The following is a 12,597-nucleotide window of genomic DNA, read 5'->3' as shown; positions in this document are numbered from 1 at the left end:
AAAAAGGAAGTGAATAAAATGTGTAGTAGGAGATTGATTACATAAACTATGTGTATTGGGGGAAAATTAGGATAAACTCTCTGGAGATGCCCAAGAGAAAGACATTTGGGTCTCACGTTCAATACATGCACACACACACACACACACACACACACACACACACGCACACCCAGGAACCAAGGGGCTCTTGGGAATATACTCTGGGGAAAGCAAAGTGTAGGGAAATAATTGAAGATTTGCTTTGATGGATTAACAGGATTCAAAGACAGTCTTTGTTGTTGTTGTTGTTGTTGTTGTTAAGTAAGCTCTATGCCCAACATGGGGCTTAAATTTATTACCCCAAGATCATGAGTTGCATGCTTTTCCCATAGAGCCACCCTTCAAACACCATTCGTAAGAAATTTTTTCTTGTTGAGTCAATGCAATATGTAACAGATACAGACTTTGTTAATGCATCTGAGGTTAGGGGGTCCATTATAATCCTTCCTCATCGTGAAGATATCCATGTGAAGACTCGTTAAGATGGTGAATGTAAATCTTCCAAGTCTTTCCAAATCTTAGCACAGAGCCTGGCACACAGTGAGTACTGATGTTATTTTTGTAGGATTGGATTGTGCTCTAGATACCCAGAAATAATGACATTGACTGCTGTTTACTCCAGCGAATGTTTCATGTGCTTTCATTGGATGTTTCTGGCTTGAGATCCAGGCAAACAGAGGTATAAATTTATTTTAGAGGTAATACAATGTTTGTGGAAGTGGAACCTCATTAAAAAAATATTGCTTATCACCCAGAATGCCATAGGCTGGTAGGAAGATGTAGTGAAAATCTGAAGGGAGTGCTTAGGACTTAGGGGGATAAATACCAGAACAATTAGCATGATAAGTTAGCAACTCATTTTGCATATAAAAACATTGCTAAGGCTCTACAGAGTTTTTTTCTATTTATGGAAACCAGTCAGAGGTTCTTGGGTTTAATCAAAATTTAATACCCTGTGAGGGGAAATATGAAGAATACAAATTCTCAGTAATAGGCAATATGTCAAATGCAGTAAGTGCCAGTTTTAAAATAGTCCTTTTTGCTGTCCCTCCCCTTGTAGACTGTGCACCTGATCTGTAGTTAGGAAGACATGGCCAGAGCCATATTAAGTCTCTGGGAAAACAAAGGAATGAAATACATATTCTGTAGCAGGAAATATGTCAAAGATTCAACAAAACCATAATCTTTAAAATGATAAGGCAGCATATTCAAAAATGGCTAAATCAAGGGACTTTCCTCCAAGAAAATTTGAAGACTCTTATTTCATGTGGGGCAGGGCAGGTGAGACTTCCGTGAGCTGCACACACCTTTATATTCACTGGAGTGTAAATTTGAGAGGCCAAAGTAACCATGCGTTCCAGAAATCTTTTTGCTGAATAAGCCAAATCTGACACCAGAAGAACACAGTTCAGTCAGGCACAGAAACAAACACAGATATGCTATAGGCCTACTTAGGGAAACATCAGACAGTACCGACTTGGTGAGATACAAGTATGGAGGATAGCAATCCTAGCAGATTATTCTGGCACATTGACTTATTGGCACCAGTTTCTGTCGCCTTGTAGCCACACCCTTTCTTTACCCTGTGACTTTGCAATTCTCACTAGAGGCATGGGTGTTGGGTTGGAACATGAGGTTTGCTGCAGCCAATGGATTGTGGGCAGGGTGGCCACGTGCCAGTTCTGCTTAGTATTTAGGAAGCATTTGTGCTTTCGGTGCCCTATTGTGCCTCTGCCGTTGTCATGAGAAGAAAATGTTGTGGCCAGCCCAGTGGCCCAAGTCACTGGAGGCGGAAGAGAGACACATGAAGCAGGTCTGGACGCACACTCAGTCTAGATTAGCTACTCCGCAGCCAACCCACAGATGTACAAGCAAGAGTAAGTAATCATTGTTCAAAGCCGTAGGATTTTGAAGCTGTCAAGCAGCATTATTGTGACACTAAGTTACTGATATAAATGGCTATTTTATAGGGCTAGTTGACAGAAAAGCTGAGAGACTATTAATCTGAGAACTATCAGATCTTCATCTTCACATTTATTCTGTATGGATAATAGAAAGTTAAATTTTCAACAGAAACCTGAGCATTTCCTATATCAAAAATTGATAGTTGGGCCATTCGAGAACTGAGAAAACAATTTCTGTACAGATTTATGTAGGATAGGGGTTGGGGACAAGTGTGCTTGGACTTTTGTTTAGATAACTAATTCTAGGGGCACCTGGGTGGCTCAGTTGGTTAAGCGTCCGACTTCCGCTCAGGTCACCATCTCGCGGTCCGTGAGTTCGAGCCCCGTGTCGGGCTCTGTGCTGACTGTTCAGAGCCTGGAGCCTGTTTCAGATTCTGTGTCTCCCTCTCTCTCTGACCCTGCCCCATTCATGCTCTGTCTCTCTCTGTCTCAAAAATAAATAAACGTTAGGTAACTAATTCTACCTCATGCAGCCCACTCTGAAGACACTCCTCTTTTCACACCCTCCCTCCCCAAATGCCAGAAGACTTGTCAGTTTTCTGTGTCTCTCCTTGAAATCCTCTCTTTTCAAATCTAGTTGGGTTTTGTGCAGCATGAATTCTCATTTGTCAGCCTTCTCGAATAACCCTGGTACATCTAAGAGCTGGCAAAAGGTTTCTGGCTTAAAGTAAGAATGGAGCAGGTGTCAGAGCCATGGTGGCAGCCCAGGGAATCCATGATGGAGCTGACTGGACACAGGAATTGGGACAAAGCTTGGGGTCAGGTCCACGGTGGAATTTTGTTCCTAATTGTTTTGAGACCAACAATTCCAAGTTTTCTATTTCATACATGTTTACTCCATCTTGGATAAATGGAGGGCTAGAGCTCAGATTCCAGGCTGGAATTCCAGAAGCCTGAGTTGGGTATGAGGTTGAAGTGGGCCGGTAGACAGCAGAGATATGAGGCAAGGGCCAGTCCTAAGCACCAGTGTGAAGGGACTGGACAGAAAGACACCAATAAGAGGCAATAGAGTCAGAACCAGACTGGAACAGCTGGAACATGTCAGAACAGCAGGTAGGACCAGGGCCTGAAGAGACACTCTGGGCCCCAGTACCTGGCTGGGGGCATTTGGGTAGGTCCTACTAGCTTTGCCTGGCTAGAGCTCCGGGCTAGTTTGGAATGAGGCTCACTGAGAATGAGATGGGAGAGTTGTGTGGGTCTGAGTCTGCCAATCATAAGTAGCAGGGAGCCCTTCCTTCATGCTGGCTTTCCTTCCTGAATCCTTATCTCTGTCTGAACAAGATGAATTATAAAGAAAGGAATGAAGACAAAAATCACCTAGTATATTCCAACTTTTTAGAACTGCTTAGAACTCTCTAGTGAACAGTCTTTCTTCTGCTGCCAACCAGGAATTTTGTACTTCAAAAATGTCTGTGCTCCTAACATGTAACTTATTCCACTCCCTACCGCTACGTGCCCCCACTACTTTATTTTCCTGCCAGGAAATAACAGCGTTCTACCTCCTTGAAGGGGATTAAGTCAATGTCTCACTGAGAGCTGAAGGTAGATGCTAAAGAGGAGATGGGCATGATCTTCAGAAAAAGAACTTTAGCTTCTCTTGAAGGGAGGAAAGATGTAGATGGCTGTCTGCATGTGGTTCTGACCTACCATGCTGTTGGGGTGACATCCAGTTGCTTTGAACTGAGGGATTTCCCAGGACATAAGACTTTCAGTATTAATACTGGGCCAGTCACTGGATTTATGCTCTAGAAGGTGACAGACTTTTTAAAGGGTTAGCATATGGATGCAAAGGGACAGAATGCTTGGTAATGTGGCTGTATAGGTTATACACTGCCAAGTAACAAATTTTATTAGCTTTCTATTGCCTCATGACAAATGACTACAAATGTAGTGGCTTAATCAGCACACATGTATTATCTCACAATTTCTCTGAGTTAGGAGTCTGGGTATGGCTCAGCTGGGCCTCTGCTGAGGGTCACACAAGGCTGTAATCAAGGTATCAGCTGGGCTGCATTTTCATATAAAGGCTTGTCTGGGGAAAAAAAATCTGCTTCCAAATTCATTCAGGTTGTTGGCAGGATTCATTTTCTTGCATCTACAGAACTCATGATGGCTTGTTTGTATAATAACAGAGAAAGAGTCACTGGACTCAGAGAGGACCTAGTTCCTGCTTTAAGGACTTTCACTTGATTAAGTCAAGGTCACCCAGGATACTCTCTCTTCTGATTAACTCAGAATCAACTGACCTTAATTATATCTGCAAAATCCCTTCACCTTTGCCATATCCTATTGTCCAGAAGCAAGTCACAGGTCCTGCCTACACTTAAATATGTGAACACCTGGGATCAGGAATCATAGGGGCCATCCTACAAACCGTTGTCATACAAACCATCTCAAAACATAGGGGCTGAAACAACATTAAAAAAAAAAATTATTTCCTCATGATTCCATAGGCCAGTATTTTGGGCTAGGTTTAGCAGGGCCATTCTGCTGATGACACTTGAGGTCACTCACGTGATTACAGATAGCTGACAGGTTGGTTGGGAGCATATTAGTCTAGGAGGTCTCAGCTTGACATGGTTCCACATGGTCTCCTCCTCTAGTAGAATGACCTGGGCTTCTTCACATGGCAGTCCCACAGTAACAAGAGAGAACAAGCCTTGGTGTGCAAGTTATTTTCAAGCTTGCATCACATTTGTGAATATCTCATTGGCCAAAGCAAGTCCTCTGGAAAAAGCTGGAGTCAATATGGGAGGGATCTACAGAAGGGCATAAATAGAGGAGATGTGATTCATTGGGGGTCGTTCCTGGAACCAGCCACCACAATGGCATTGGGAGATGCAGTCAAAACTCCTCTTGCTCAGGTTTGGAAGGAGGGCCAATAGTTACCTATCACTAGTGGAACAGGAAGACCATACGGCACACATGGCAAAAACAGCTACAAAGTTCTCAAGATGACAGGACTGCCCCCAAGTTTTCTGGACTGAGGTTCATGGGTTTCATAAATGGCCCTCGGGGGGTGCCTGGGTGGCTCAGTCAGTTAAGCGTCCGACTTCAGCTCAGGTCATGATCTCACGGTTTGTGGGTTCGAGCCCTGCGGCAGGCTCTGTGCTGACAGCTCGGAGTCTGGAGCCTTCTTCGGATTCTGTATCTGCCTCTCTCTCTGCCCCTCCCCAGATCACACTCTTTATCTCTCTCTCTTTCAAAAATAAATAAACATTTTAAAAAAATGGCTCTAGGTAGAGGGAGGGATCTTCTTAATAACAGCTGACATTGGACCTCTCAGTACGTTGGCAAGTCTGAATTTCTAAGTTTGACTTAGAAAAAACTAAGCATAAGAGGTTCGAGCAGTAACTTTATGCTGTGTATTTTTACTGGGATCTTTATAATTTGAAATCATAACACCTTGTTGCACATTTTCACACCACCATCACCCCTGGAAAATCTCTTTTTAGGCTTTTCTTTACAGCTCCATATTCAAACTGGATAGATTCCAGCAGACAAGAATCATTTATGCCAACACCCAAACTCCTAATAATTGCAGTCATAAATGCCACTGAACTATCTGCATCATGGGCTAAACAGAATGAAAGCACAGAGCTTTAAGTGAGAAATTATGAAAAAAAGTAATGAAAACTTTGGATTGAACATATATTCTGAATAAAGGAGGGAGAGGAGAAAGTGGTTAAGAGAATAAAGCAGGAAAAGGAAGCATGGTGTTCTTCTTTCTCCGTTATTACCTGGATTCAATAATAATTTTTTTTAAACATTAAGATTAGGTGGTGTATTACTTTAAACCAACTTGGTCTTTCATGTAGGTTCTGTGTTGGTGGGCATTGCTAGCCTCCCATGACTAGAGTTCGTGAGAGCTATAGGTTTCCCCCACAACCTTCCTACTGGGTGGTATGCTATAGCTAAAGGAATCTCAAACGGGATTCTTTCATAAAAGCATATGTTAACAAACAGGCACACAAGGAGTCATGCCTGTTCCTGAAGCTCAGAAAAAAGACTATGGCCTCTTGCATGGCTGAAGGCTTCGATATTCTGACAGTAGAATTTTCTTCTTTTTAGCCTAAAGCACCATTAGACGTCCACCATTGGATCTTGCAACAGACGTAGGTGTACTTGTCTTTTTTTTTTTAATTTTTTTTTTAACGTTTATTGATTTTTTTGAGACAGAGAGAGACAGAGCATGAATGGGGGAGGGTCAGAGAGAGGGAGACACAGAATCTGAAACAGGCTCCAGGCTCTGAGCTGTCAGCACAGGGCCCGACACAGGGCTCGAACTCACGGACCACGAGATCATGACCTGAGCCGAAGTCGGATGCTTAACTGACTGAGCCACCCAGGCGCCCTGTAGGTGTACTTGTCTTAAGTGCTGGCAAAAAGGACCTAATGGAATCCTAGACTTGAGGTATTACTCTGAAGTCAGTAAGACTTCAAGTCTTACTGTAAGAGTAAGTTCTTACTTGAAGTAAGAACTTGTGTGGTTCTGACACCATGTATCTTGAACACCATTTGCCCATGAAAACGTGTTTCTTTTCAAGATAATACACAAAGGCAGTCTTGAAAAATCTGACACATTAGAGACGAAGCTAAAATCTTCTCTATGATAGTTCCCAATCTCAGTTTCATTCCCAAAGGGAACCACATATACTTAGATAGGTACTTATAAACACTTTACATAATGGTCATGTTATTCCAAAATGAATCTTTTACTTTTTATCTCCCCAACTTTTTATTATAAAAGCTTTCAAACATATGGAAAGTTGAAAAAGCATTACTCTCCACCTAGGTTCATTCTGTGATATGTACTCTTTTTCTATAAGTTTATATATTTAACTGTATCTTTTAAAAGAATATAATGATACTTCATTCTTAAATATGTCACATGCAGCTCTGGAAAATATTTCTGTCATCTAACATAATTACTAAACCTTTTAATTTCGATTCTGTAAGTGTTATAAAAACTTTGGAAAGAGGGGCGCCTGTGTGGCTCAGTCAGTTAAGCGTCTGACTTCAGCTCAGGTCATGATCTCGTGGTCTGTGAGTTCAAACCCTGCATCAGGCTCTGTGCTGACAGCTCAGAGCCTGGAGCTTGCTTCAGATTCTGTGTCTCCCTCTCTCTCTGCCCTTCCCCCACTCGCACACTGTCTCTCTCTCAAAAATAAATAAACGTTAAAAAAATTCAAAAAAATTTTAAACACAAACTTTGGAAAGAAAGAAGAACATAAAAAAGAAAAATAAAAGAAGAAATAAGACCACCACCCAAAGATAAACTCTACTTACATTTTGTATCTTTAATTCTAATCTTAAAGTTGATTTTTAAGTAAAAATCAGCATTTCCTAAGGTGTATTTCATGCCATGGTTAAAAGACATTCTGTGACAGAGTTCAATTGTCCACTAAATTTGAAATACGTAAGTTTTAAAACTCTCTGTGTGATTCCAATGTGCTGCCTAAAGCTCGTGCTTATCAAAATGCAGTTTTCCATAGAATCAATCAGGGACTTGTTAAAATACAGATTCTGATCAGTGGGGCCCAAGATCCTGCATTTCTAGCATCTTCCTAGTTGATGCTGAAGCTATTGGTCTGTGAATTATTTTTTGAGTATAAAGGCTTCACAGCACAAGAGAAGAGTGATGGGATAGGGTAGCAGATGTGGTATTATTTTGGAAAGATCTTTCTAAATAACTGTACTGTACCACCTGAGCCCTGCTTCTTTAAAAGTCTAAGGTTATAAGTTTAGTATAATAATAAGAACGACCTTCTTTTATTGAGTAATCACTATCTCTATATGCTCTATATACGTTACCACATTTAAACCTCCAAATGCCCCTATCGAGTAGTATAGCAATGCTGTTGATGTACCATCCAAATGTCCCTCGCTACACTTCCAAATCCGCCTACAGCCATAGTGAATGGTCCCTATGCACCTGCTTACCTTTAGCACCCATGTTGCTCTGCTGCTCAGCCACAGGATCTGGCTCAGTTCCACGCGAGGAAGCTGACAATGCCAACCGCTGTCCGATCATGGTTTGTTCCACATATGCTGTTTAAATACAAGAATGTTCATCGAAGTTTTATTAATAATAGCCCCAAGATGTAAACAACCCAAATGTCCGTTAACAGACGAATGGATATAGTTTATTTATACAGTAGAAAACCGCAGAGCAATAAAAAAATAATGAACCACCACTGCTGGATGAATCTTACAGATACCATGTCAAGCAAAAGAAGCCCAACAAGTTACCTGAAGTTCAAGAACAGAGGGAGGGGCCAAGATGGCGAAACAGCATGGAAGTTTTTTTTGCGTCTCCCGTCCCTGAAATACAGCGGGATCAACACTAAACCATCCTGCACACCTAGAAAACTGATTTGAGGGTTAACACAACAATCTGCACAACCTGAACCAGAGAACTCAGCAGGTATGCAGCGGGGAGAAGTGAACTGGGGGAGAAAGCCCCGGAGGGCAGGGAGCTGTTTTTGCTTGAGGAGAGAGGACTGAGACGGGGTGGGGGCGGGGGGGGGGGGGGGGGGGAGAGTATGGAAAACATCCCTCCTGCCTGAAAGCAGCTGGAGAGAAAAAACAAGAGTATGCAAGGGACTGAACAAAAAAGGGAGAAATGATAAAGGAGAGGGTTTAAATGCCATTAAGACTCTATAAACAGTGCAGAGTCTGAAACTCAGCAGCTCTACCTGGCAGTGCGCTGGTGGGAAGGGCGAATCCCTAGGAGCAGAGAGTGCAGTCCTCGGAGCCCTCAGGCCACAGGGGAGAGGCGGTTCCCCCGCTGGGAGGACATTTGGTAAAGGCTGTGTGCAGCTTCCCCATAGGCAAAGGCCCCAGGGGACCCAGGAGAACAACCACATTCACTGGTGCTGGAGCAAGAACGTTAAGGGTGAAGCCTGGCGCCAGATGTGTGTGGTGATTTTCCATAATCCCTGAAACGTTGCTGCTACACGATCGCGTGAACTCTTTCTGGGGCGGGCTGGCACCCGACCACAGTCTCTGGGCATCAGAGGCAGCACAGTCCCGCGAACATTCCTGGGTGCGGCTGGCACCTGGTCATCGCTCAGTGAGACCCTCCCCCCGAAGGTCTGAGAGGGTCAAAGCCACAGTCCCTCAGAAGTGACGGGTTGGGAAACACAGCCGCATCTGAGATAAAACTCAGGAGGGAGGTGCCACCTGGCAACGTGACGGCTTGGTCATGGACAGTATAAAAGCGGGGAGGGGACGGAAGCCGGAGACAAAAGACGGGTACGCGATTGCTGGTCAGGGAGAGCACATAATTCTCACACTAGATACTTGTTATCTGGGTGACGCCATTTTCACCCCTCCAGCGCATGCGCATACGCACCTACAGCAATTGATCCAGTAAGCTAAGCAGCGCCACCTAGTGGAGAACGGAGCCATTACACTAAGCCCCACCCAACTGGGCCAATCTCACTCTTCAGGAACACAAGTCTTTCCGCCGGCTTAGTTTACAGACTATTAAGTGCTTCATAGTTCGACTTCTAGGGGAAACCAATGTAATTTCAATAGTACTTCACTCTGTTTGCTGGTCCATCGATTCAATTTTTTTTCTTATTCTTGAATACAGAAAGAGAAAAAAAATTTATTTTCCATATCCATTAAAGATATTTTTCTTTAATTTTTTTCCTACTATATTTTTTTACTTTTTTGTAAAATTTTCAAATTCTATTTTTTTACTTCCATCATTTCATTTTATTCTATTTCATCATATTCATTTTTTCAAATTTTCAAACATTTTCGTTTTTTTCTTTTCTTTTCTTATCTTTCCCTTTTTTCTCTATTCTATCAAGCTCCTTTCAACAACCAGACCAGAATACACCTAGGATCTAGCATCCTTTATTTGATTTTTGGGGGGTTGTTTTTAATTTTTAATTTTAATTTTTTTAATTTTAATTTTTTTTACCTTATTAATTCCTTTTCTTCCTTCAAAATGATGAAATGAAGGAATTCACCCCAAAAGAAAGAACAGGAAGTAATGACAGCTAGGTACCTAATCAACACAGATACAAGCAAGATGTCTGAACCAGAATTTAGAATCACGATAATAAGAATATAGCTGGGGTTGAAAACGGATTAGAACCCCTTTCTGCAGAGATAAAAGGTAAGTCAGGATGAAATAAAAAATGCTATAACTGAGCTGCAATCTCGAGTGGATGCCACAGTGGCAAGGATGGATGAGGCAAAGGCTATATCAGTGATATAGAGGACAAACTTATGGAGAACAATGAAGCGGAAACAAAGAGGGAGATTGAAGAATTAGAGAAATCAGTGACTCATTAAAAAGGAACAATGTCAGAATCATAGGGGTCCCAAAAGACGAAGAGAGAGAAAAAGGGGTAGAAGGATTATTTGAGCAATCATAGCAGAAAACTTTCCTAACCTGGGGAAAGACACAGACATCAAAATCCAGGAAGCAAGAGGACTCCCATTAGATTCAACAAAAACCAGCCATCAACAAGGCACATTATAGTCAAATTCACAAAATACTCAGGCAAGGAAAGAATCCTGAAAGCAGCAAGGGAAAAAAAGTCCTTAACCTACAAGGGAAGACAGATCAGGTTTGCCGCAGACCTATCCACAGAAACTTGGCAGGTCAGAAAGGAGTGGCAGGACGTATTCAATGTGCTGAATTGGTACTTCAGTATTAACCTTTGGTCTTTGTTATCAACAATCCTCCAATGACTGTTCAGTTAATACTTACATTCAATGCTCTCTGTTAAAATGACCAATGTGGCTCCTTCTTTTCTTTCTTTCTTCCTATCAGTCGGGGTTCAAAACTCTAGGAGATTATATATTAAGAGATTGCAAAGAATTACTTTATGCAATTGTGGGGACTGGCAAGGCAAGGCTGAAGTCTGTAGAGCAGGCCATCAGGAATGATGGACTGGAAATGTTAGGTACAAACTCTTGTCTCTGCAGGCAGAATTTCTTCTTCCTGAGGAAAGCATCAGTTTTGCTCTTAGAGCCGTTCAACTGGTGGACTCAGGCCCAGCTAGAGTATCCAGGATAATTTCCCTTAGTGAAAGTCAACTAATTATGAAGTTTAATTATATCTACAAAATACCTTCACAGCCACATTTGGATGAATGCTTGTTCAAATAACTGGGGACTAACTAGGCATGTTGACACATAAAACTGACAATCACAGGGGCGCCTGGGTGACTCAGTCGGTTAAGTGTCAGACTCTTGGTTTCAGCTCAGGTCATGATCTCACAGTTCGTGGGTTCAAGCCCCACATTGGGCTCCATGCTGGTAGTGTGCAGCCTGCTTAAGATTCTCTCCCACCATCTCTCTCTGCCCCTTCCCTGTTCTCTCTCTATCTCTGTCTCTCTCAAAATAAATAAATAAACATTAAAAAAAAAAAAAAACACCTGACAATCACAGCCTACCTTTGACTTCCCCCAAAGCTGTGATAGAGAGCTGTATGCACTGGGAGCTTCTCAAGTGTTCACGCATCTCTGTTGCTTTGCTTGAGGGTTTACAAGAATTATGTTCCATGTGATACCTGTGAAGCAGGACTGAGCCTGCTGCTCACGGCCACAGCCTACTCACGAATGCTCTCATATTGGTGCTTCCCCTTCCCTGCCTCACTTTTCCTTCTTCTCCCCTTGAGCTTTCTGGGGTTACCCCCCAGCAAATTACCTGCATCCTAGTCCATTGTGCAGGGTCCACCATTGGGGAAACACCAATTATGACAAGTATCATCATCCACTCCATTTTATGCCTTCCTGTCCTCTATACCAGCCAAAATGATCTCTTAAAAATTTATTGTATCAGTACCCCTCCAACCCACTTAGAATCCTCCAATGGATTCTTAACAATTAGGACAGAATTCAACCTCTTAACTAAGACATAGAATTTCAACCTGGCCTGCCCTTGCTGTGATTCCAATGTCATTTCCTACTATCTCCTCATTCACTTTCGGCTATGCTGGACTTCTGCTTGCTCCTTAATCACACCAGAGTCATTCTGCCTGAAACTTTGCATTTGCTATCCCCACTGCCTGAAACATTTCCACCTGTTTTCACATGGATGACTCCTTTCACCACTCAGATCTTTCTGAAATGCCACTTTCTTAGAAAGACCTTCCCTTAATCATTCTACTAACATAACATTCTTTCTTCTAGACTTGCAAATCTATTATTCACTTCACAACACCTCTGCTTTTCTTTTAGGACTTCCGACCATCTGAAATTCTCTTCTTTTTCTTTTACTTCCTTATTGCCTGTCTCCTTTCCCTCTGCCTCCAGATATGTATTGATCACCACTGTATCCTCAGGACTCAGAATAGTGCTCAAGGCATTGAAGACCCTTGTTCAATATTTGATGAATAAATAAATAATTATAAAAACACATATAGTTTAAAAACCTGAAAATCACTTCTGACCATGTCTATGAGTCATAGTAGGGATGACTAAGGTGGAGTAAAGGTGAACTTCACAAGCATTGGAGTAGAGGTCAAGATACTGAGAGGTCAAGGTGTTAGAAGAGCTACCTATCTGGACAATGGGATGACCCTAGTTAACAGTAAAAAACAATGAAAAATCTCTGTGGTTTAGGT

The 12,597-nt window shown here is 42.2% G+C and overlaps 2 long non-coding RNA genes across 2 annotated transcripts in view; both read left to right on the top strand.

Annotated features, from left to right (window-relative positions):
• The first annotated feature begins 1,669 nt into the window (after positions 1-1,669).
• Positions 1,670-6,639, top strand: LOC132684160 (uncharacterized). Its single transcript, XR_009612583.2, has 3 exons — positions 1,670-1,916; positions 6,075-6,122; positions 6,364-6,639. It is a non-coding gene; the product is annotated as an uncharacterized LOC132684160 (long non-coding RNA).
• A 1,583-nt stretch (positions 6,640-8,222) lies between these two features.
• The window catches only part of LOC132684159 (uncharacterized), a 41,471-nt gene continuing 37,096 nt past the window's right edge, over positions 8,223-12,597 (top strand). The window contains exon 1 of the long non-coding RNA XR_009612582.2: positions 8,223-8,430. This is a non-coding gene — a long non-coding RNA (uncharacterized LOC132684159). The remainder of the gene's footprint in view (positions 8,431-12,597) is intronic.

The sequence above is a fragment of the Panthera onca genome, chromosome C2 (assembly GCF_046562875.1).
Source record: "Panthera onca isolate mPanOnc1 chromosome C2, mPanOnc1 haplotype 2, whole genome shotgun sequence".
Classification (NCBI taxonomy): domain Eukaryota; kingdom Metazoa; phylum Chordata; class Mammalia; order Carnivora; family Felidae; genus Panthera; species Panthera onca.
This window is presented reverse-complemented; position numbering and strand designations above follow the sequence as displayed.